We start from the raw sequence: 26,025 nt of genomic DNA, 5'->3' as shown, positions 1-26,025 counted from the left end.
GCAGCAGGTTCCGACTGGGTCCCAAACGAGTCAACGAGGATAGCATGGTCACTGCCACACGATACAACAATCCGAATCGTTTAGCTCACTCGACATGACTGTGCTGACGACAGCCTACGAGTAAGCGTGTAGCTGCACGCGGTCCAGATCGAGCTGTATGACAATCTAAAGTAACAGTGTGACAGGGGCATCAAATGATAGGACGCGGCGTACAACGCGCCGGAGCGAAATGAGGCATGCATTGCCAACAGTGAGGCGTCGATTAAAAATCGGTTTCAGGGTGTCACGTTGTCAGGGTGGCAGTTTAGTGACTTCAATTTTAGTATAACAGTAAGCTTTACTCACGTGAAGGATGACGTCGTATACTTGCTTTCCCTGTTGCGAATGGCACTTCGCGTGAACGTCCACGCCGTCTTTCACACAAGCAACATGCGAAGCAGCGTAGAGCTTGTCTCCGCTGGTTAACGCTGCACCGTGAAAGTAATCGTCTATTCCTTTAATAGGCCTGAACCCCGCAAAAACTATTTGTGCCATCACAGAGGGCCACGCTTGTACTTTCACGTACACACACGCACAAAAAAAGAAAGCGGATCGCGGATATACGTGCGGCTTTCGGAGGCGTGTATACGTAGTTCCGAAATCCCGCTGTCTTCCCCCCTTCCCAGGTTCGCGCCGCCCGCCACATGCGACGCTGAGCATCGCGCCACCGCTGCTGCGCAGCAGCGCCGCCTGTTCACTGTACGGAGCCTATTATTGTAGCGTTTGTTCTAGTGGCGGAAATCCTTGCAGTAGTTGTGGTGTGGCATGACGGCTTGTGATCTCGGTGAACTGTGGTGGTGTAAACAAGCGGATACTGCTCGCGTTTGTACCCCGGTGCTGCGGCGGAAGCCGCAGTGCCGGGAGCCGACGCGAAACGGCGGTCGTTGGTGTGTTGCGGAGCGCAGCGAAGTAACACCCCAAATAAAAAGATACTGCGCCAGTCAGGTACACTGCTCCCTCCCTGATAGTGAGATTATATTTGGATCATCAAAACAGTGATGCGTTTATTTAGGAATACTTTCGTTTTTCTCTCGCACCCTGTAAATCCGCTTGTTTACACCACCACAGTTCAGCGAGATCAAAAGCCGTCATGCCACACCACCACTGCTGCAAGGATTTCCGCCACTAGAACAAACACTACAATAATAAAGCGCTGCCGGCATGGCCCAGACACCACCCAACATGCAACGCGCCCTAAACGATTCCATGACAACACGTGTTAAGCGGTAGTCACGTCACTCACGTGACCCGCAGTGCCACGCCCCCGCTGTATCTACTAGCAATTGGAAAGTCGCCACCGGGTTCAACCTACCGCGCTGCCAAACAGAGAGGAAAAAAAAAGAAAGAAAAGCGTTACACAAAGAAAACGAAATAAAGTTCCTAGCCAAAGCGGAATTCGAACCCGCGTATGCCTGGTACCGAAGCGAGCGTCGTAACCACTAGGCCATACAGCCACAAGCTTGAGTTCGTGCCCTCGGCGAAAGAAACCACCTAGAAACATGGTACGCGCGAGCGGCGCATGGCGGCGCCAGCGGTCGAACACTGGGCTTTGGCGCAAATAGAAACACGCAACCCGGAGCTGCCCGAAGTTTGCAAAATCGAACGCCGGGACAGCGCTGGCCGCGAGAGAAATGTAAACATGCTACCAGCATGGCAGCGATCGGCGTGGGAGGCGCGCGCGCGGCGTAGTCGGCCCATGTCTGCGTTGCCACCTTGGAAATATATAGTTGCATTCAGGAGTACTTTTGCGAGATTTCGTGCGACTCGGCAGAGGATGCGCACTGTGCAGCTCACTTAGCACAGCGCCGCAAACGGCGTGCGACGCGTCCGATTCCAAGACGTGAAATCGCACCTAAGTGATCGCTCGCTCGAGAATGCCTGTTCGTAAAGCGATCACGTCGGCTACCGGCGACATTGATATCATTTGACAAGACACGAAAAAGCAAGATATCGGGTACGTCTTATATGCAAATTTCGTACATGCTTAGATTCGATTTCAGAAAGTTTGTTTCGCCTGATGGTGCTCCTCTTAAATCTGCTCCTGTGCTGAGGAAGCTGGGGCTACGGCTGGCGCGCGAAAATGCACGCCGCCTGTAACCCGCGAAAAGCTTCACACGAAAAATAGTATTGGCCGATCATTAGAGCAATAATAAAGCTAATGTACGTGTGGTCATTACTCATCTCAACCAGTGCATTCCTTCAACATCAACGGCATATATATATACAGGGTGTTTCAGCGAACACTTTCAAAATTTATTTAAGGTTGCCTGTGGCAGATAGCCCAATTCTAATTAATGAGCTGGTCTACTTGAAGAGGCGGACATTACTTGCACAAAAAATTGAAATGGATAATGGACTAATTAACAAAATTTCACTAATTAAGTTTTTAACTAATTACCTGATGGCCCATATTGCAATTTACAAATTGTAGCCGTGGAGTTCGCAAGGCGGATCCACTTAGAATTAATTCTCAGGATGACAACGGTTTCGAGATATAAATTCCCGAACTTTGCGGAGAAATGCATTGGCGTTCCAGTTAATTTTGTGCTTCAATGCAAAAAGCGACGTTTTGTTAAGAACCTAACTGGAACGCCAATGCATTTCACCGCAAAGTTCGGGAATTAATATCGCGACACTGGTGTCATCCCGAGAATTCGTTCCAAGTGGATCCGCCTTGCGAACTCCACGGCTACAATTTGTAAATTGCAATATGGGCCATCAGGTAATTAGTTAAAACTTAATTAGTGAATTTTTGTTAATTAGTCGATTATCCATTTCAATTTCTTGGGGATGTAATGTCCGCCTCTTCGAGTAGACCAGCTCATGAACTAGAATTGTGCTATCTGCAGCAGGCAACCTTTAAGAATTTTTGAAAGTACTCGCTGAAACACCAGGCCTGTATATATATATATATATATATATATATATATATATATATATATATATATATATAGTGAGAACGCATTGGTTTCGAGCTGCCACCCAAGATACGACAGAAAGATGGAGCGAACACGGGTTAGCTGCGATGCCTACGCTAACTGCAGAAAAAAGAATATCGCCGCATTACGCGAGCAACGCGAAAAGGGATGCCATCAGAAAATTACATGAACCGAAAAGGCACCGCAATGTGCGGGAATGAGCGTCGAGAACTTGCGCGGAACACGATGAAGATACCATGCAAGCATGATCGAGAGCGCCGCGCGCAGTTCACATCCGAGAAGCATTCACGGGACACAAACAAAAGATAGCTTTAAATGGTTCGCCGCCGCTCGTATACGGCACCACCTCGCAGGGCGGAACGGTGGGTTAGAATCCTAGTAAGATAACGCTAGAAGTAATGCAATCAGCGATACACGCACAGCGCCGAGATCAGGAATCGCTCCGACAAGTAGGCGAGTCCAAAAGCACACCGGCCGGGGGCGGCGCGCGCTAGCCTTCGACGCAAGCCGAGCGAGGTAAAACTCAAGCGCCCGCGTTGCAATCCGTCTAGTCCCCACAAAGATGGCGGCGAGCACTCATCGCCTCTTTTTGTTGGAACAAACCAGAGAGCTGCCAGAACAAAATCGTGGCAGCCCGCGGGTAGCCAGAAGCTTCCAGCCTGAGTAAAACGAACGCGCGGCGGAAGTGCGTCACGCGGTGGGCGGAGCAACCCGAGAAAAACGAAGGCGCTCTGGCTGGCTGTGGCTACAGTGGCTAGAATGTACTGTGGCAGTCCGCGGGTAGCCAGAAGTGGAAAATTGAAGAAGCCCGGTCTAGTCCAATCAGGAACGCAGGCGCAAGATCGGACCATAAATGGGCACAACCGTGAACTGCAAACACCCGGCGCCAACCTGTCGCGTGCAGACGGCGAGAAGGGGTGAGCGTCCCAAGGAAGAGTAGGCGCCTCTGGTACACGCACGCACGCACACACACATCTCGCGTACGTGACTTCACTTCCAACGATCATGTCTCGCCGACTCGTCGGCGCCTCCCTAAAGCCGAGGAGCCTTACGTCTCCCGGCACTAGGGTGCCTCGATGCCCAGCGCCGCCGTCCACGGTGTAGACAACCCCGCTGGCGCCGCCATATTGAGTCACACGAGCTGAGACTCAGCTACGCTTGCGTTCATAAATAGTGTTACTCGCGGCGCACTTCCATGTACTTTGCCTTGATGAGGATTTTTTGATCGGTATCGCATCTGCACATCTTTATAACCAATAGCCGTTAACTCGTCGAAGGTCCAAGACGTAAATGTGTGGCGCCGGGAACATGCCCCAAGTTGCCTAATTCAATTTACATTTAATATGCCGTGTGTATGTTTGAAATACGCACTATTTTTTTGCGCTTCGATGCTTGGTATATAAAGTTTGCGACCTCCTGTGTGTGGAAGTTTTTCTTTTTCGCTGTTGTATTTTGGTTTACACGTCACGCCTCCTTTACCGTAGCCAGCCACTCGCGCACGGCAGTTAGTTTCCTTTGCGTTCCGCGTGCTCTTAGCGTTCGTTTTAATTATTTGACGATATCTACGCGCAATTTGCTTTTTTTTGCCCACAAAACTGTGTGCTGACAGGATTAAGCTGGTGTAAAACTAACTGCGATGTGCAAATAAGGTTTAGTTAGTGCTGTAGAGAAACATGTAGCGTAACTTGTCTGTGTCAATCTTGCGTAGTACACACAAGAATCCAAACGATGCACAAAATACATTTACTTATAATGTCTGGTACAATCAATCATGAAAGAGATATGTATATGAAAAATTATATGTACTGTGTGGCGCCTGAAGGTTATGTTGAAAGACGAGATAAAAAATTCGCAAGGTAGGCTCGACACACAATTCGGTATAGTGAGAGTTTTTTTTTAATTTATTCATTACATAGGAGGGGGGGGGGGTTCAAGTGAGTACATCAACCTTATTACACACAATATAAATCGAAAACAAGAATGCAAACAAGAAAACGCAACCGCGGGTAATATTAATCAAGATATCCAGCCAGAATACATACATCAGCTACCATCGAATACGTCGCATCAGCCAAACACATCGATGGCGAGTACAGAACATTTCATAAATAACCATTAGAACACTGATAACTACATTGAAAAAATAAACAACACTGCATACATATCACGTACAAAAACCGTAAATGAAACTAAGACAGTCAAATACAGATTAGCAATGTTTTTCACTTCGAAAATATAGTCCATGATGATGTAGGGCTGTTGACTTTAACAGACGGCGCCCATCCTGTCGATTTCCCTCGTACTGGTCCTCTTCAAAGTGTTTCTAAGTACAGGTAAAACAACAAAAGTGATTATTGATATGAAAAGTTGCCTTGTAAATACAGAGAACCCATTACAGTGCTTAAAAATAAATTTTAGCAGAAGCAATGCTGTATTACCTCGCTTCACACGTTTCGAAGAAATGCACAGGCTACAACAGACACCATGCCAGAAAGCGCCGAAACATTTTGGTCCCATGATGCCCCTTAACTCTACTACACCTGGGCATACCGTGCACAGGCATTTAAAGACCGTCACGGTACCCACTACGATCGGGAATGAGCACGAATGACCATCGGCTTACGATCACCACGCTACAAATACGTACAAGTCTAAAAAATCAGCTATGTAACGTAACACCCTGAGGTCCGCAAGATATCTCCTGAGAAATCAGAGAAAATCACAATGTTTCGCTTACCACGTACAAAACAGCCGCTCTCCCCACACGAAGCACTGCGTTCTTTAGTCCCAAATAACCAGTACCGAAAAAAAAAAAGAAAGAAACAAGACACACACGATGTGTGCTTCTCGTGAAAAAGGAAAATAGGTGGCTTACGTGACGATTCGTAGCTAATGTAAGACTATTTCGCGGCTAAGCATCTTCGTCAGTCCTTAAAATAAGGGTACAGACTGCGCCCATCAAAACGAAAAAAGCCTATGCGACGCGCGCTCGCAAACCATACGCTACTCAGACAGCATCGGTGCAGTGCTTACTTAGTTCGTGAGCGAACGTAGGTACGTGAGCGAGGATCAGAGAATACTTTCTTATTTAAATGAAAAACACGGTGCGGCAGTCTAAACATTCTTGACACTTACCTCGCAAATGCAGGAGTTATCCGTTGCCTTCCAGTGATCGCGCTTTAATGGGCTTCCCATCTCTTCCGTCGCACTGGGTCCCGGGGGAAGCGAAAACAACGCAGTCCTTTACGCGTCGATCCGGCGCACTTGGGAACACAACAGCCCGTCATGTCGACACGATGCACTTGATAGCTTGTCAGTCATGCGGCTGAACACTGTCTAGCAAGTAGAAGCGTCCGCGAAGCATCCGCGCGCACTGTGCCTCGAACTCAGCACCGGCACCAAGCAATCGCAACGGCTCGCTGTGACACAATATGGCGTCGCAGCGAGAAAGCGGCGGCGCGGGGGCGGTCAAAGGTTGGCACCACCCTGAACGGCGGCGCTGGCATCGAGGCACCCTACCACAACGGTTTCGACACAAGCGAAGCATAATATTAGCTATGGTGGAATTAAATGCACATGATGAGTTGTTTCTGAGAACAATTTTTTTTAACTGTATCGCGATTTTGGTTGAATAATCCGATCGCATCATGGCGCATTCTGTCATTGAATTTTGCGTGATTTCTATTTTTTACTCATACCAAGCTTATTGCTAGTAATAATTTCATGCCTTAATTCTGCTGGTGGTATAGTGTCTTCTCTTCCATTGCATAAATTGATTGCAACTATCTCTTCAGAGATCGGCAGTATTCTTGAAAATAATAATAATCTAAGCGCTACGCAACTTCCGTTCGTCCGCTTGAGCGCGGTAATCCGCGCTCTTTTCTCTGCAGGAAATAAAATATTTTCTCACCCTTGGCCCGCATAACAACGAGAAGGATTCTGCGGAAAAACCATTCGCACAATAAATGCCGAGAACACGACACAACTGTATAAACTGAAAGCGACCTGGCTTCAAAACACTTCTGACAGGCAGCAGACAGCCAACACAACACGACAAAAGAAAAAAACGCTGATATTTTGCTGTAATGCACTAAAATCACTTGCTTCGGGTAGGTTAACAGCGCTATCTCATTGTTTCTAAAGTATTAAACAATATAAAGTACGGTGAAAACCCATGCGCAAATAGCAGAAGTTATTATTTAATGTCTGTACTCGCCTAACTCTGGAAGAGGCTCTACGCCTCCCGAGCAAGCGCCGAAACCGGGAGGGCGAGTGTCAAGTGACGAAAGGAAGCGGGGCCGCGAGGAGTTTAGTATGAACAGATATGTCTCTGTGCTTAGTTTTTTTCAGCCCTGAAGAAACTAGTGAATTGGAACATTTTGCAGATTTTATTTCACTTTGCTACCGAATCAGTTTTGGGAGGAAATATCACAAACATGGTGAACAGCCCAGAATACCTGTAATATGAGAATTTACAACAGTAGACACGTTAAACTGAGCATAATAAAATCCACTGGCTATTGGCTTTTGTGTTTGTGCTATCTTTTGAGACTATTCTTAAGGTTCTGCCAAGCGCCATTACATTTGAAAAGTAGCACTGATAGGGTCAAGTACACGGGTTCGATCCCCGGCCGTGGTGGCCACATTTCGATGGGGACCGAATTGGCGCCAGAACCCCAGGTGCTTTTAATCCGGAGACCGCCACTGCGGCGTTCCTCTTAATCATATTGTAGTTTTGACAAGTAATACCCCGAAAATTAGTATTATATTTGAGAAGTTTGCTGAATCATGTGTAATTCATGCACCATAAATGCCAAAATTTTAAAATCCTTTTAAATGCCATTTTTACATCAATCTGCTTAATAAAGGTATAAGGACGTGATCGCCAATTCTCCTTAAAAAGCAATTGGTTATTTGATGATCTAACCGTTCTGATTTATTCAGCAGCGCAAGCTAATTCAAATAGAAAAATATTTTTAAAATATAACCGCACCACCAAGCGATGCTGCCCTGTGTCAGTTACGAGTACTTTTACAGTGCAATTGGGCATGTTCGACAAAAATGTCGAGGAAGAAGGCTGACGGTACTGTTGCCACGGGGTTACTGCCGACGAAGCTGCTCATCCGAAGTATGACTGTTCCCGACAAGCACAACTGCAGTTAAGTGTTAAGGGTCCACTTGCACTGCAACATAACTCACGACTTAATGCCAGCCATTCCAGGAACAAAAAGCAATTCTCTTGCCTTCAACTTCTGGAAAGATTCAATAACTGTTTTTGGGCCATAAGTGAATGCTATGTTGCGTCACAACAGCTTGCAGTCTCCGTCGAAGATATGTCAGTGTGTTTGAGTCCTGGGCGCCATGACGCCGCTTTCCTACATCCCGCGCCGCGGAGACCACCGTTTCGGTCGCTAAACGGGGGTTAACAGAGTAACAGACCACGTACCATAGGTCGGCGCACTCACTCATGAGTGCGCTCACTCACACTCACTCGCACTCATTTCAAAGGCGTGAGTGCGAGCGCGAGTGAGTGGAGGTGAGTGCGAGTGCAGGTGAGTGCGAGTGCGAGTGAGTGCCAGTGAGTGTGAGTGGAAGTGAGTGCGAGTGAGAATGAGTGCAGGTGAGTGCGAGTGCGAGTGCGAGTGAGTGCGATTGAGTGTGAGAGCAGGTGAGTGCGAGTGAGTGTGAGTGGAAGCGAGTGCGAGTGCGAGTGATTGCCAGTGAGTGTGAGTGGAGGTGAGTGCGAGTGAGTGCCAGTGAGTGTGAGCGGAAGTGTGTGCGAGTGAGTTCTGTGAGTGTGAGTGGAGGTGAGTGTGAACGTGAGTGAGTGTGGAGCCTGGAAGACATTATGGTGAGTGAGTGTGAGTGAGTATTCTCCCACACTGCCGACCTATGCCCGGCATAACGATATTTTGTTTGCTTCCAACCCCGACAACACATTCGATCGACTTTAAGCGCATAATGGCATTTTCGAACGTTAGCACCGGCACCATTGCTCCTTTCGCGATTCCACACATCACTTCATATTTATTGTGGACCCAAAGTGCTGTATGTTTCAATATTGCTGCATTCCACTTCTCTTTTGTTGTGTACAGTGTACAGCTAAGGGCGCCCCCTATCGGTTTGCCCGTTTCCTCATTAAAGGGCATGGACACAACCTGGTTTCACAGGCAGCTTTCCGTGACATGCAGAATTCCGAACCGCCATGTCATCCGCTTTATCTAATCCAAGAAATATTGAGAATAATATCACCGCCCAAGCACTGCGTACAGATGGTTAACTAGCGAAGCTGAAACGTGCGGCCCCGGTGTTTATTTATGGGTTAATCCCAAAGGTTCATTAAAGCATTTCGCAATTTTTGGTTGCGCCTTTGTGTTTCTTAATGAGATTACACACGCGTTCACCTGCGACGCAGAGAACAACGTCACTGACGGTATGCCCGCAGACCGCCGTTCTCGCTTGCGTTCGATGTCTTGAATTTGCTCAGTGGCGTGGTTTGCAGCATTCGCCCGCCATTGCCGCTTGCGAGTCCTCGAAATTACGTTGCTTTAAAATTAAATCTGTCCGTAACGTAAGACAATGAATGGCTCATACCCACTTTAGTTATGGCTCCTACCCCCGTTAAAGGGGCCTCCCCATTACGCCGACAAAAGAGAAGTGAAACTCCAAACGCGGCCACGGTGGAGGCCTTCTCCGCCCTTGAGGCGGAAGAGACAGCTATCGCTCTAGCCATCACAAACGACCTCGTTTATACAATCGTTAGCGATTCCAAAAGCGCGATCTTAAATTACAGTAAAAGCACTGTTAACAAACAACGCAACAAATGTTAAAAATTATTACCACACTTTTTATCAAGCGGACAGACTTATCCGGTCAGATTCCGGAAATCCTGGGAACGAGGAGGCGCACCGCATCGCCCGAGGGAGGCGCGTCGCTCCAACTCGGATTCTCTGAGTTAGGTGGTGACCACATATAATGAAATAACAAACTTGTATAAAGAAAGGAGGCGCACTTACCCGGCGCCTCATCGGGACCTTACCAGAGCGCAGGCCACCGTCCTTCGCCAGCTTCAGACTCTTTTCTCAGTACACACAGATTGGCGATTATCACAAATGGGGAATTTAACCGCATATGTCAAAATTGTAACATGAACGAATTGGCAACACAAGACCACATCCTTTGGAGATGTAGCGGTTTTCCTCCCCCAAATACGATCTTGCCAGCCCCCTCCTAACTTACCTGGGAGACCTTACTTAGGACTGCCGCAGATCTCGGGGAACAACTGAAAATCGTCGCTTCTGCCGAGGGAGTCGCCCCCAACAGGGGCCACTCTGAGACCCCACCATGATTTTCAATAAAGATGTTGCAACCACCACCTACGCTGGAATGATGAGCGACGACGACGACGAACGCGAGAGCAGTGGCACGAGCGCGTGCCGAGCACGAGCGCGAGTGCCACATGAGGGGCGCCAACGAGCCAGCTGCGGAAGAAGAGGGCCACGCTCAAGCCAATGCCGATGGTGATAGTTTTCTGTGGACAGGCGACGGACAGAAACTTTTTCGTTTCGCCTAGCCATATAAAGCTTCGCTTTAAAAACTGTTTATATATGAAGGCATCTGTAATATATGACTCAATGTGGACAAGATGCATATACCACTTCCTCCATTGTGTGTCCACACTTTTGAGGTACAGATACTTGTGCACTTCAACCGCCCATTTCGTTTAATCCTAGTTCCTGATCCTTTGTACAAAACTAATTTTCCTCTCACTTCTCTCACTTCAAAAGAGGCCCAATCCATGTCACACTCCACTGCCTTATTTATGATTTTCCCGTGGGCTACCAAAGTCAAAGGCCTACCGATGTTTGGTGAACTTCGCTTTGGTTAACTTGACTTTGGATCTTAGGGTAACTTAGCTAAAAATGCGACGACTTCGAGTGTATGGTGAGATAGACGACGAATCTAACGAAGGCTGTGTCAGAAAGATGGCATGCCAATGACGGACGGACGAACGGACAGACAGACAGACAGACAGACAGACAGACAGACAGACAGACAGACAGACAGACAGACAGACAGACAGACAGACAGACAGACAGACAGACAGACAGACAGACAGACAGACAGACAGACAGACACAGACAGACCGACAGACAGCAAAGAGCCTAAATTATACAAAGTAGAGTTCAAGGAATTTCCATTTAGGACGCAAAATTTCATTCATGTAACCTTATTAGTTTTCCTAATAATGCAGCCGAAATTAGGCAATATTTAGAATTCTGGTTTTATTTTTTCCCATTTTTGCGGGAAGGTACTGAAGCTATGAAGCTGCAGTTTAAACCTAATAAAGGTACATGAATGAAATTTTACGTCCTAAATGGAAATTCCTTGCTCTCCACTTACAAAAAATTCTAGTAACTTTCAACTAAATTTTTTTAGACAAATGTTACTAAAACCTACGAACGGTCTATTGAAAGTTCTCAAATCGTTTTTAAACTTCCTAAATACTTCATACCAACATCCTGTCGACTATTGGCCACCGATATTCAATTAAGATTTCATTTACAAACTATCTTGGAACGATGAATGAACATCCTTCAAACATTAAAAGCAGGGCATCTTTTTACTTCTTAGAAACATCCTAGCAACATTTTCCCTACTTTTTGTCGTTCACCCTAGAAACATCCTTGTAACTTTTTTCCAACTTTCTGTTGCCAAACCCAGAAACATCCTAGTAACTTTTTTCCAACTTTTTGCTGTCCGCCCTAGAACATCCTTGTAACTTTCAACTTTCTGTTGCTTGCTCTAGAAACATTGTAACTTTTTTCCAAGTTTCTGTTGCTCGCCCAGAAACATCCTGGTGACATTTATTGACTTTTTCCAGCATTGTTAAAAAATGTCTGGTAGTGCTCTGATGCAACCTTGAACATATAAAAGTATGTACCTGTTAGCGAAACACACCAATCTTTTCAAACACTGATGTTTATTTTCCAACCCTTTCATACATGCCCTAAGAAGCCACAAGCAAGCAGTGACTATAATGTGGTCTGGATATCTCCCGTGTCCTTGATATCCCTCTTGCTGCAAGCCTAAAGGAGGAAAAATGCAATAATAGTTAGCCTAATAAATTGTATCTGGACGAGATAGCGTGATGCAGTCATCCACAAGAATTTGACTTCGAATGACCCATAATCAAAATGAAGATTTCAACTGACTGCCTTGCCACACATACATAGAATGGCATTCACACCTCTGGGGTGCAAAGCTTCTTTTTGGGCGACGTCCTTGTGGGTATTGGAACGCCACCCAAAAAGTGACTGAAGCATTGCTGAAGCAAAACTGCTGCACATAATATGCATGTGTTACATGTAGGAATCGTACACTTGTATAAAGTAGCTGTAAATCAGTTGCAGTAAAGATACTCAAAGTTTTTAGAACTCAATAAATGCGATGACATGCGTAAAGCACTTTTTGCCTAAACCATGTTTTTAGGTGGTAGAAAACATTTTTATAGACCCTCTAGTGTGCATTATTCACAGTTTAAAAACTCAATTTGCTAGAACCACAACAAATTATTATATTAAAAGTGACTATTTCAATATTTCCACCAAGTGCAGGGCAGCTTGAGCATGAAGCAAGCTTCCTTGTGACATCTCAGTAAATCCGAGGTAGTGAGCATGTAGTACCACAAACCAAAGATGCACACATGTTCTGGGCAGTAGTCAGCACTGTTACCATGTCACTGGAAGCTTGTGTATTAGGCAGCTGACAAGTAATATGAAAGAAAAGGTAAAAAAGGATAGTTTGCATTTCAGATAAGTGACCGCAAAGAACAAGCTTTATCCAATGTCAACTGGAGAAGGGCAGAGACACGCTGAAAACAATGCCAATGTAAAGGCGAACGCTCAGTGTTCAGCTGCACTGTCGTGGCTTGCTACTGCCCGCAGGAAAAGAAGTGCCAATGTAACGGTGAACACTCAGCATTCAGCTGCACTGTCGTGGTGGCTTGCAACTACTGGCGCTGTGCGGATTGTTGTGATTTAGTAGTTTGCGTTACCACCTCAAATTTCTGTAAAATACAAAGGAGACCAGCTTCCTGCTTGAAGCCAACCTGCACTTCGGGTGCATATTGAACTTGTCACATTAAAAGGTTATTGGTTAGTTATATGCTTGAGGAATTACCTTCTCATACTGTGGCTAGGGATTCAGCAGCTACCTAATAAAGACGAAAATCTTGATGTTTGTATGCTAATTTTAGGAGATGAAGTACGGTACGCAATACATAAGTGTGACCGATTAGAGGAAACAATATAGGCGCACAGGCAATAGTGTGAGAAGTGAGCTTCACAATACTCCATAATGAAAATGACAAAAAGATACACATCTCGAGACCTCACGCTTCTCAACGATTATCTTAAAAAGGCAACCTGACTAGATTAATATACAGTCTGTACAGAGTTTATCATGCAGTTACTCAAGTCAGGGTTATATTTAGCTCAGAGGAGGCTAGTTAAAGGTAAGTTCATTAAACTGAGGGCCCCCCAGATGCCCAAAAGTGATATGCAAGGGATTTGCCACTAGAAATCATGAAAATGGCACACACAGTAAAATGATTGCATATTACAGAAACATACCCTACAGCACACAATGCAATGACAGTTTTGTACGCACCTTTGTAAAAGCACGCAGATCAGGTGCTTTATAGTGGTGCTCTCCAAATTGCAGCAGTGCTGCAGGTTCCTCTGGGATGCCTCCAGAATAGCCTTCAACTGCAATAAATGAATAATTTCTTGCAATGTGAATCTGGAAACCTGTCATATCAGTGTAATACTGAATTGCAAAGAGCCTCACACTAGCAGCTGCATTAATGCGCGTCTCGTACGAATCTTTCCATTATATCTCAGGAGGTTACACGGTTATGTTGTAACAAGTGAGATTCCATGCGGGAATGCAGCAAACATAAGACTACCAGGAAAATCACCGAAACTCAAATATGTAATAAAGCAAAAGAGCATTGGATTATGAAAAAAAAATATTGAGCACATGAAAAGTCTTTTGAACCCTAGGCCGTGTTTTTATAGCGATGATATTCCTTCATGCTCTTCGTCAGTGGTTTGACCGACGCACCGCCCGTGTTATGAACTGGAATAGCCGGCCGTTCACGGTGGGTGGTAAGAGTGACGTAGGATAGAGCGCAAAGTAGTGCCACGAAATCGCAGCCCTTAATTTATTACTACAAGGCACAGTCATTACCTTTGACTGGAAGAGCTGGCATACTGTTCTTTAGATGAATATGTAAATATATAGTAAAAGCCAGCGTCTGATTGGGATGTCTCGATTAAAAAGAAACCTCGTCATTGCAATATCTGCATATATCTGCCTTGCAATATAGAACACGACAGGTTCTATAGTTCAATATAGAATACAGACAGGTTCTCGCGATGCGGGCTTTGAAAGTGAACTGTATACAAAAAAGTCTTCATACAAGCTAATATGTGCGCAAGCGTCAAACATAGCTATCCTGTGCCAACGCGTGAAGCCCATGACACATCGACGTATACACACCTGCAGTGTACTCGCGGAAATGCTTAAGTCAGTCAGTCAAATAACTTTATTTAAAGGCCCTGCGTTTGTGGGACGGGCAAATGGTCCCGCCTAGGTGACGGCCAGGAGCTCTTGAGCCCTGGCGGCTTCCTCGGCCCGCTGGACAGCCCAAAGTTGATCGTCAAGGGCAGAGCTGAGCAACACAATCTCCCAGCGCACGCGGAGGCGATTGCGAGAGGCTGCATCCCCATTATTGTTTGTTATGCCTCGACATTCCCATAGCATATGTTCTAGATTGGCTCTAGAACCACAGTTCTTGCATTTGTCTGTCTTGCACATGTCTCGGTAAATGAGATGTGAGATCACCGGGTTCGGATAAGTTCTGGTCTGTAATTGCCGCCATTAGACAGACTGCTTTTTGCTGAGCTTTTGGTGAGGTGGTGGGAAAATGCACCTTTGCAATTTGTAGTGTTGTGTGATGTCATTAAATCTGGTCATACGATCCTTCCATTCCCACTCCTCTCCATCCTCGTTCTCAGGAGACGCTAAGGTGCCCGCCGTATTATCGGCCGTGACTCGGTCCGTAAGCCCTCGAGCCACGTCATGCGCCGTCTTATTATTATTGCTGTCTCCTGGCGAGGTGGAGGTGTGAGCGGGTGTCCATATTAAATAAACATCTTTTTCTTGACTTTTGGTACCTGCCATTAGGATTCGTAGTGCTTCAGGAGAGATTCGGCCATTAGCGAAATTTCGTACTGCCGCCTGAGAGTCACTGACTATTACGTCCGCTTCGGTCTGTGATATTGCTAGCGCAATAGCTATCTCCTCCGCAGTCTCGATATTTACTGTGCTTGCCGTAACGCATGTTTTGCACTTCTTTCATGATCAATTACTACGGCTGTAAAGCCGCGCCTGTGCTGTATCTAGCAGCATCTACAAATACTGCGTCTTTACTATTCCCAAATTTCTTTTGTATGACCATTGCTCTGCTTTCTCTTCTGCCTTTATGGTACACGGGATGCATGTTCTTTGGTAATGGGGGAACGGTTATCGTATCCCTGATACAATTCGGGATGTCCACTTTGGTTCCGTTTTGAGTATGGTACCCAATACCTAGTTTTTCTAGTATGTGTCTTCCTGTCTTGGTCTTGGAAAGGCGTTCGTACTGCGCTATCCGCTGCGCCTCTATGAGCTCATCTATTGTGTTGTGCAGGCCTAATTCTAATAGCCTGTCGGTACTAGTGCTGATTGGTAGTCCTACGGCTTGTTTATAAATTTTCCTAATGAGGCATTCTAATTTAATCTTTTCTGCAGCGTACAATCTAAGGTAGGGTACGACGTATACGATCCTGCTGATAACGAACGCCTGTACCAGTCTGATCATGTTTTCTTCCTTCATTCCACTGTGTCTGTTGGCTATCCTTTTGATCAACCTCATAACTTGAGATACTGCCCCTTCTAACTTCCTAATGGTTTCTCCATTGTTGCCTTTTGCTTCAATGAGCAGTCCCAAAACTCTGATTTTATCAACTTTATATATGGGTTTATCATCGGCAGTCTTCAATTGTATGTCCGTTTCTACATTGTCTGCCCCCCTGTAGCTGTTTGGTTTACGGCCCCTGCGAGTTGGCCGGTACAATAATAATTCCGATTTTTCCGCCGAGCAAACCAATCCGGTTCCCTCTAGGTATTGTTCGACTGTTTCAATCGCACTTTGGAGTGTCTGTTCTATCTGCCCATCATTACCCTCCTTTACCCATAAGGTAATGTCATCGGCATATATAGTGTGGTTAAGGCCCTCAATTTCCTCTAGTTTCGCTGGTAATCCGAATAATGCCAGATTAAACAGCAACGGTGATATCACTGACCCCTGTGGTGTGCCGGCGCTACCAATCTCAATCTCTTCCGAGACGAGGTCTCCCACGGTGATCTTTGCCTTTCTGCCGGTTAGGAAGTCTCGAACATAATTGTATGTTCTCCTTCCTAATCCTAGCTCTTCAAGGCTGCTGAGTATTGTCTGATGTGTTACACTGTCAAATGCTTTCTTTAAGTCTAAGCCGCGGATGGCTCTAGTGAATCTGCCTGGGTTGTCTATGATTTGGTGTTTAAGCTGGAGCATCGCATCCTGCGTGGAAAGATTCCTTCTGAAACCCAGCATCGTGGAGGGAAATAGGTCCCTGTCCTCGAGATAGTTAGTTAGTCTCGCTAGGACTGCATGCTCCATCAGCTTTCCAACGCAAGATGTGAGAGATATAGGTCTCATTCTCCAGCTGTAAGCGCCTGCCTGGTTTAGGTATTAAGATGACGTGTGCCGTCTTCCATTGTTGTGGTATTTTGCCGGTTTTCCAGCATTCATTGATATATTCTGTCAATTTTGTTATAGACTCATCATCTAGGTTCCTGAGTGTCTTATTTGTGATTCCGTCTGGTCCGGGTGCTGATTTAGTATTAAGTTCTTGCGAGGCTGCCCTTACTTCTGCTTCACTAATTTCCCTGTCAAGTTCGTTGTTTGCTACTCCTGTGTAGTCTGGGTGTATAACCGGTCTAGCCTGGGAGATATATTTCTCTTTAATCTCCTCTAGAAAGTCTTTTTCTGAACCTCGATAGGCATGAATTACCTTGTTAATATTTTGCTTGCATACCGCCTTAGTTTCCTCTGGGTGTAGCAGGTACCTGAGAAGGTTCCATGTCTTTGCTAGCCCTAATTGATTGTCCATGTTACTACATGTCTCCTCCCATTGCTGCTTACATAGCTGTTGTGCATGCTGCTCTATGTCTCTGTTTAATCTGGCTATCCTCCTTCTGACTGCCCGGTTGTGTCTCTGACTCCTCCATCTCCGTTGCAACCCTTCCTTAGCCTCCCACATGTGCAGGAGCCTACTGTTTATGACTTCTAAGTGTGCTTCTGGTGGAACTATTTGTGTAGCCGCGGTTACGTCTTTCGTTAACTGTTCAGTCCAATCTGCGATGTTTTTAATTTCCCCGCTGGTATTCTTTCTAATGTTCCGGAATTTAGCCCAGTCGACAATTTTGAGCTTCTTGCCTTTGTGTATGCGCGGTCCTGCCCTGACTGTTATTTCTATTATAGTGTGGTCGCTACCCAGATCTTGCTGTGTATTTATCCACTGCGTGTCGCTTATGTTTTTTGTGAAAGTAAGGTCTGGCGTAGTGTCGACGCAAACACTGTTGCCTCTCCTGGTAGGAGTTGAAGGATCGGTTACGAGGGTTAGGCCCTCCTGTTGCGCGTCTAGCCAGAGGTTTCTGCCTTTGGGACTCTCGAATTTATATCCCCATGCCACGTGTTGAGCATTAAAATCTCCTCCGATTACCACCGCACGATTACCCGCTATGGCGAGCGTTTTACGAAATAGTGTTCGGCATTTGTGTTTTTTACACCGCGGGTTACTGTAAACGTTGAGGATAAAAAGGCTATCTGTTAATTTCCGTGTGGGTATAATCTCTATTAAGATATTGTCAATATCCCTTATTTCCGTATCGTGTTGCACGACCGTAAGGTTTCGCTTTACAAGAGTGGTTATGGCCTTCGTCTCTCCTTCGGCACCACTAAATGGTTTGTAGCCTGATAATTTTGCTATTCCGTGTGTTTCTTGTATCATTATGATATCTGGACTTTCTTTGTTAATCAGATGCTGCTGTAGATTGAATCTTTTTCTGCGGTATCCCCTACAATTCCATTGCCAGATCCTGTATGTATCGCGTCTATCCATGGCGGCATTACAGTTTTCCTGCTCCCTCGGTTAGTACCGGGGGTTTGATGTAGGGCTTGCCTGTAGTTTTGATGGGACCACCCCCACTGGATTGTGGTCCCCACGCCGCTATTCTTGTTTCTATATCCGCGATGCGGGTCACTATCGAATTAAGCTGCTGCTGTATTTGTTGCATGATTCTTGCGCCCATTTCCTCTATTTTTGCCTCGATTCTTTGCTCGACTTCTTCCTGACGCTCTGGAAGTGCACTAACCGGTTTGGTCTTTTTCTCATTGTTTCCCACTGTATCTTCCGTGGCTTTACGTTTAGCCGGAGTAGCTACATCCTCCTCCATATCTATTTCTCTTTCCTCCGCTACAACTTGTGTCACTTCTCGGTTTTCTGCCATTCCTTTCCTAATTCTGTTATTCTCCTCTTTGAGCTTTCTGTTCTCCTCTTTTAATGCGGCGTTACTTTGATTATACTGTACCATCATCTGCCTAATCTGTGCTAATTCTTTTTCTAGCTCCCTTATTTTACTTTGAGAAGCAGCCTCGGCCCCCGCGCGCGCCCCGGAGACTGCGTTCGCCCAGCTCACCTGTAAGGATCCACCGGGGCCATTGCTGGAGTGTGCTTCTTCTTTGTCACTGTGGGATCTGTTACGTGACGTTGAGCGGCCCTCGTCTCTTCTGTTGAGTCTAGGGAAGGATCCCGATCTGTCTCGTCCTCGAGTATCTTGGCTCTTGTCCCTCTTGTTGTATTCTGACTGTTTTCCTCCGTATGGTCCTTGGCTGTTCTGATATGTCCCCTTTGTTTCTTTGGCGTTATGGAGACTGCGCGCTGCCTCCGCCTCTTCTTCTTCCCTTCTGGCCCTCTCCCAGCGGCGTTTCTTCACTAGGTACGGTAGCTTGTACCTGGCCTCACATTTGCGATCCGCCGTAGGGTGATTCTTGCCCCAGAGCTTGCATTTTGCTTCACATTCATGGTCTTGCGGCGGGTTTTCACTTCCGCACCCTCTGCATACCTTGTCGTTGGGGTTAGGACAGACGTCGGCTCGATGGCCTAGTCGTCCGCACTGGAAACACATGTCGATCCGTTTTCTGTAGAGCACACATTTGGCTAGTACGCACCCGTATTTCACATAGTTTGGGACATAGTGTCCGTCGAATAAAATGATGACATTTGTGGTGTTCCCCATCCTCTTTGCCATAAGGACGCCCGGATTCTGCGGCCTCACCAGATTCTCCCATATGTCTTTCGGGGATTCTTCCAGGGATATCCCCCGTATTATTCCTTTAGATGTATTCTCCGGGGCGGCTTCATAGGCGCTTGTGTCGAATTCTTGGTTGCCTATCTTCAAGCTGGTAATATGCCTGTATTTTGCAGCACGGTCGTCGGATGGCGTACTGACCACTAAAATGTTCTGTTTATAGTTGACACACACGATGTCCCCTTCTGATTCTCCTCTGGGAATTCCAGCCGGCATTACGCACACAACATCCTAGGCGATCGAGTCCGTAGTTGGTAACCTTAAAGCCACCACGTGGACGCATGATTATCTTGTAATCTTCCTTCGGCAAATTGGGCATTTTGCTCGCCAGGATGACTTGCCGTACTTTCTGGCCCTTAGTGCACTTGTTTCTAGGCGAAACCTCGCTTAGGAGGCGTTTTCCTTGGTCTTTGTTTCCGGGAACTCCGGATTCCACGTTGGCTTGCTTGCCTTTCCCGACGGTATGCCAACCTGGCTCTTCAGCGTACTCCTTCGTTATATACTCTCCCTCCACACTCACGACGTCCATCTTGAGGGGCTAACCTGACGTATTAAGCTGTACGGGGGGCCCAGATCAGCTTCATCACCGGGTTAGGTTGAACTCGCCGCGGGGGCGGCGAGAACAATGGCGCCGAGTGTGCGCTGGTTAGGTTTAGCTGCCGCGCCGTCGTGGCTCTTCAAAGAAGTGGTCGATGTGCCAATAATAATTGGACCACCTACTTGATTCGGATATCCAGGTGTTCCTTGGAACTTCCCCGTCTTCCCACAAAGGATTGTAGACGGAATCTTCGATCACACGCCGCAAAACATTCGAAATCGGCGGAGCCGTCGCGACACGCTCCTTCTCATGAGCTTCTTCTTCTTCTTCCCGGAAATGCTTAAATACGGAATAATTTTCTGCCGGGAAACTACCCAACAAACAGTAACTTGCAGTCTTTCCATAAATGTGTTCCCATTCAGTCAGAGCAATCAGACGGGGTAGCATACTTCACAGGAAAATGCAAGTACGCGATAACATCAACAGAAGCTTTCGTAAAATTGCTTACTCTATGTGCACCAGAAACATGGACAACTTACGCTCAGAATGCGCTCTGCTCTTGTTACACAAAGCTCATTACATGAACCATAAGCTACAACAACGCGCACAAGCGCCAAACTTGCTTACCTTTCAAGACGTAGTCAACAAACGCTCTTTCGTCTCACGGGTACCGTGGCACCAACTCTCTTTCTGGCGCAAACACTGTAGAGCTGCCGATGAACTACAGCACCACGAATGCACAATCTACAACAAATTCTTCCATGCACTGAGATGAAGCCCCAGTACCAGGCTTTTCACGAGAGAGCGCAGGCAGGCGGGAACAAAGGCAGCTTGGACGGGCGCAGTAAGACACTGTTGACACTGGCGTATCGCACGAAACCCACGGCGAACACATGACATTTCACGAGTACAGAGGTTGTGCGATGGTTAATGCACACGATAAGAAGCACATTTTGCCTAGGCACTTCTAATATAAAATTCAACTACCACCTCACTGCAACGAGCACTCGCGCACAGCCAACGTGGTCCATGCATTTACAGCAACGTGGATTGGATTGGATTAATTGGCAACGATGATGATGATGATGATGATTTTTTGGCATCCCCTTTGAAACGGGGCGGCGACAAATAGTCACCTAGCCTGCTTGATTTATTCAGGTATACTGTACATGTTCTTTATCTAGCATTTTTGTATACCTCTCATTATTTTTCTTTTTCAAAAATTTACCTTGTACCGCTGCCTATGATTTTAAGACATCAGGTCGTATCTATCTACCACCGGCTACAAGCATAAGTTACCATGCCTTGAATGTGCTTGAAGAACAAGTCACCGTTCCGCCTCGCTCCAGCGTAATGATTTCCGTCGGTACCGAAGTGCCTGCAGACATGGAGGGCGTCATCGAGGGCGATCATCACTTACTGCTCTACCGTGAAATTTGCGTCGCTAGAGGCATAGCTGAGCTACGTGCAGGGAAAGCAACAGGTGATGCTCACGAACTTCAGCCCCGAATACAAGCACATTAACAGAGGCACCACGGTCGCCTACATCGACGAAATAGTACAAGCCAGCAGTGCTTTCGCCTTCACGGATTCCAGTGCACCCGCAACGACGACTATAATACCTGAACCAACTTTCGACGTCAATCAGAACCTTCCCAGGCATAAGAAAGAACAACTAAAAGCTCTGCTCCTGCAATACAAGGATTGCTTCTCGTCGTCGTCAAAAGTTCGACAAACCCCTGTCGCCAAGCACCGCATCATAACCGACGAAAATGTGCGCCCACTGTGTCAGAGCCCGTACCGAGTTTCGGCGCGCGAAAGCGAGGCCACAAGGCAACAAGTCGACGAAATGCTACTCGACGACATCATCCAGCCGTCCAAGAGTCCGTGGGCGTCCCCCGTGGTGTTAGTGAAGAAGGATGGAACCGTACGTTTCCTGCGTCGATTATCGTCGCCTCAACAAGATCACGAAGAAGGACGTATACCCCCTCCCACGGATTGAAGACGCCTTGGATCGACTATACAACGCAAAGTATTTTTCGTCGATGGACCTCAAAACCGGCTACTGGCAAATCGAAGTCGACGAGAGGGACCGGGAGAAGACGGCCTTTATATCACCAGATGGGCTGTTCGAGTTCAAGGTCATGCCGTTTGGTCTTTGCTCGGCACCTGCGACTTTCCAACGCGTCATGGATACAGTACTGGCAGGCTTGAAGTGGCAGACTTGCCTCGTCTATTTGGACGACGTCGTTGTGTTTTCCTCAAGCTTCGAAGAACACCTTCGGCGCCTTGAAACAGTTCTTCAAGCAATCAAAACCTCCGGACTCACGTTAAAGCCAGAAAAGTGCCGCTTCAGCATATGAAGAGCTCTTGTTTTTGGGCCACGTCATCAACAAGTCTGGAGTGCGCCCCGACCCTCAGAAAATTGCGGCCATCTCCAACTTTCCTCCGCCCGCTGACAAGAAGGCAGTGCGTAGATTTCTTGGACTGGGCGCCTATTACAGGCGCTTCGTCAAGGATTTTTCACGGATCGCAGAGCCACTGACGTATCTCACGAAGGCCGACGTCGAGTTCAAGTGGGAGACGCCGCAACTCGAAGCATTTGAAGAACTGAAGCGACGCCTGCAATCGCCGCCAATACTTGCGCATTTCGACGAAAACGCCGATACCGAAGTCCACACCGACGCAAGCAGCGTAGGACTCGGCGCCGTGCTTGTGCAGAGGACTGATGGACTAGAAAGGGTTGTAAATTACGCTAGCCGGTCGCTATCGAAGGCGGAAGTAAATTATTCCACAACAGAAAAGGAGTGCCTCGCCATCATCTGGGCTACATCAAAGTTTTGTCCCTACCTCTATGGCAGGCGCTTTAAAGTTGTGAGCGACCACCACGCCTTGTGTTGGCTAGCTAACTTGAAGGATCCTTCAGGTCGCCTCGCACGATGGAGTCTGAGACTTCAAGAATTCGACATCACCGTCGTTTACAAGTCCGGGCGAAAGCACTCTGACGCCGACTGCTTGTCTCGCGCCCCCGTCGAACCGCCGCCAGAGGACGACCAGGATGACGTCACTTTCTTGGGACCAATCAGTGACGACGAATTCGCCGAACAACAGCGAGCCGACCCGCAACTAAGGAGCCTTGTAGACTACCTAGAAGGCAAGACCGTCATTGTGCCGAAGGTGTCCAGGCGAGGATTGGCGTCGTTTTTCTTGCAAAACGACATTCTCCTAAAGAAGAACTTCTCGCCTCTCCGAGCCAACTACCTCCTCGTGGTACCCTCAGCATTGCGTCCAGAGGTTCTGCAAGCTCTCCATGACGACCCAACGGCTGGACATCTCGGTTTTTTCACGCACTCTCGCGAGGATACAAGAAAAATATTACTTGCCTCGCCTCTCTGCCAACGTCGCCCATTACGTAAGGACATGCCGAGACTGTCAGCGACGCAAAACACCGCCGACAAGGCCAGCCGGACTTCTACAGCCAATCGAGCCACCTCGCCGACCGTTCTAGCAGATCGGGATGGACTTACTGGGGCCTTTTCCGACGTCGACGTCCGGGAATAAATGGATCGTCGTCGCTACGGACTACCTCACCCGCTACGCCGAAACAAAAGCCTTGCCCAAAGGCAGTGCCGCCGAGGTAGCCCGATTCTTCGTTGAGAACATCCTCCTGCGTCACGGTGCCCCAGAAGTCCTCATCACCGACGGGGGCACGGCCTTTACGGCAGAACTAACTCAAGCCATCCTGCGGTACAGCCAGACAAGCCATCGCCGAACCACCGCCTACCACCCGCAGACGAATGGCCTCACCGAGCGCCTAAATAAGACCATCGCCGACATGCTGGCAATGTACGTCGACGTCGAACACAAGACGTGGGATGCCATCCTTCCGTACGTGACCTTCGCATACAACACGGGCGTGCAAGAAACGACGCACATGGCGCCGTTCAACCTGGTCTACGGAAGGAACCCGGCAACGACGCTTAACGCCATGCTACCAGACGTCGCTGACGAAGAAAATCTCGACGTTGCCACTTATTTGCAGCGTGCCGAAGAAGGTCGACAGCTCGCCCGCCTGCGCATCAAGAACCAGCAGAGGACCGACAGCCGACACTACAATCTACGACGACGCTACGTCGAGTACCAGCCCGGCGACCGTGTTTGGGTCTGGACTCCGATACGCCGACGAGGACTTAGCGAGAAACTGTTGCGTCGCTATTTCGGACCATATAAGATAATCCGACGTATTAGCGCACTGGACTATGAGGTCGTGCCAGACGGCATTTCGCAATCACAGCGGCGCCGGGCACGACCTAAAGTCATCCACGTGGTGCGTCTTAAGCCTTTCTACGCCCGCTGACGAGCTTATAGGTACTTTGTTACTTTGTTATTTTCTTTCTTTATTACGCGTCGTTTTGTTTTCGCTTTCGCGTTTGTAGCATCGGGACGATGCTTTTTAAGGGGAGGGTATTGACACGTATACATGTTTATCTTTCGCCGATGGCCGCTTTCCACCGGCTAACAAATGTTAAACGTTATCGCTCGGCGCAGGACGCGCCTGTATCGGAAGTTTCTAGAACGTTATCGATGCTTCTTTCCGTTGCCTGTTTTCACCGACGCTTATGTTATCTGATTGTATGATAGACGCGAATTGTCTAGAACTTTCTGGAAGACACGCGCGTACCAGGGATTATTCTGGAACCTTCGATGACTCAGGTATAAAAGCCGACGCGTTTTGCCGCTGATCAGATTTTCGACGATCGCCGACTGTGTTCGCCGCTATCGTTGTGCTTTGAGTGTAGCTTGCTTTTGTGGGCACAGGTTCGCCCAATAGCAACCAGTCTCGTCATACACAGTTTTACGACTGTTTTCTTTACCGTCACATCTACGTGACAATATTCACGAGGTGAGTGATGATGAGTGGGGCGAAGCTCCGGGGGATCATTCGGGTAAACCACAGCTACGGACGAGAGATAAAGAGAGCGCGCGTCGGGAACGAACGCCCTTGTGCAATGCAGCGCCCCTAGCTACGAACGAGAAAGAGAGCGCGCGTCGGGAACGAACGCCCTTGTAAAACCCCTCAATTACAGCAACTCTTCTAGTACACTGTACCCTCAATGAAGAAAAGTAGCGCCATCTCCTCTCTTCTCCTCTTGCGCCGGCGTTCACCCTCTCTTCTGTCGACCGTGGCTCCCTCTGCGCGGTGCCGAACTAGCAGACGCTCTCCGAATGAAACGCTGTGGCTACGTGTCGCTCGCGCTCTTGAACTCGTATTTTGATCGGAATTGTTCGCGTTATGTTATGACTGGCTGCCGAAACAACGAGAGGACGCATAAATGCCGTTGCGCTTAGATGGCTGTACTATTAGCGGTGATACAGTGAGCATAAAGCCTCTAAGTCGGGCTTTAACTGAGCCATGCCAGGCGCGACCTCGGCGTTGGTTCATCTCCGCGTTTCAGTAGCTCCAGTCCCTCGTTGGGCCAGCGGCTAACGTGCACAGCGGGCCTCTAACAATGACTACGCTTCGGGAGTGAATGATCCACCAGCTGTATATATGCAGTTGTCTTACAGGTTTCACTGACTAGTGAGCTACCGATCATTCGGCGGAAGCGGTCCGTCGATAATGAGGCTAGTGGCTTCGTTCGCTTGCAGGAAGTCTTACACTACACCACACATTTTTTCTTTTTTTTGCGGACTTGAGTAACGCGGCAGCGGTCATCTTACAGGTGTATGCGAGGCTGCTTTTGCGGATCATATTGCCGCTTGCATGTGCTGCGCGCGGTTCCGAGAAATTCTACCCTGCGTATTGTATCTACTATCTTATCAAATGCAGAGCAGAAACGATGAGTTAACATCCAGGTTTGTCCTGGCCACTTTCAAAGTCACGCAGGAATAAGTTAACTCTATAATCAAGGGCGTTGCAATGTGGATAGCATTGCTGCCAGCAGACGGTAATGTCTTTGAAGTGCACGGTGTATTCTTACGTTTGGC

The 26,025-nt window shown here is 47.5% G+C and overlaps 1 protein-coding gene across 1 annotated transcript in view; it reads left to right on the top strand.

The window, feature by feature from the left end:
* LOC125946144 (uncharacterized) overlaps nucleotides 1-26,025 on the top strand; it is a 140,490-nt gene that overhangs the window by 90,842 nt on the left and 23,623 nt on the right.

Source organism: Dermacentor silvarum, chromosome 6 (assembly GCF_013339745.2).
Source record: "Dermacentor silvarum isolate Dsil-2018 chromosome 6, BIME_Dsil_1.4, whole genome shotgun sequence".
Classification (NCBI taxonomy): Eukaryota; Metazoa; Arthropoda; class Arachnida; order Ixodida; family Ixodidae; genus Dermacentor; species Dermacentor silvarum.
Note: the sequence above shows the minus strand (reverse complement) of the source record. Positions and strands in the feature narration are given on the sequence as shown.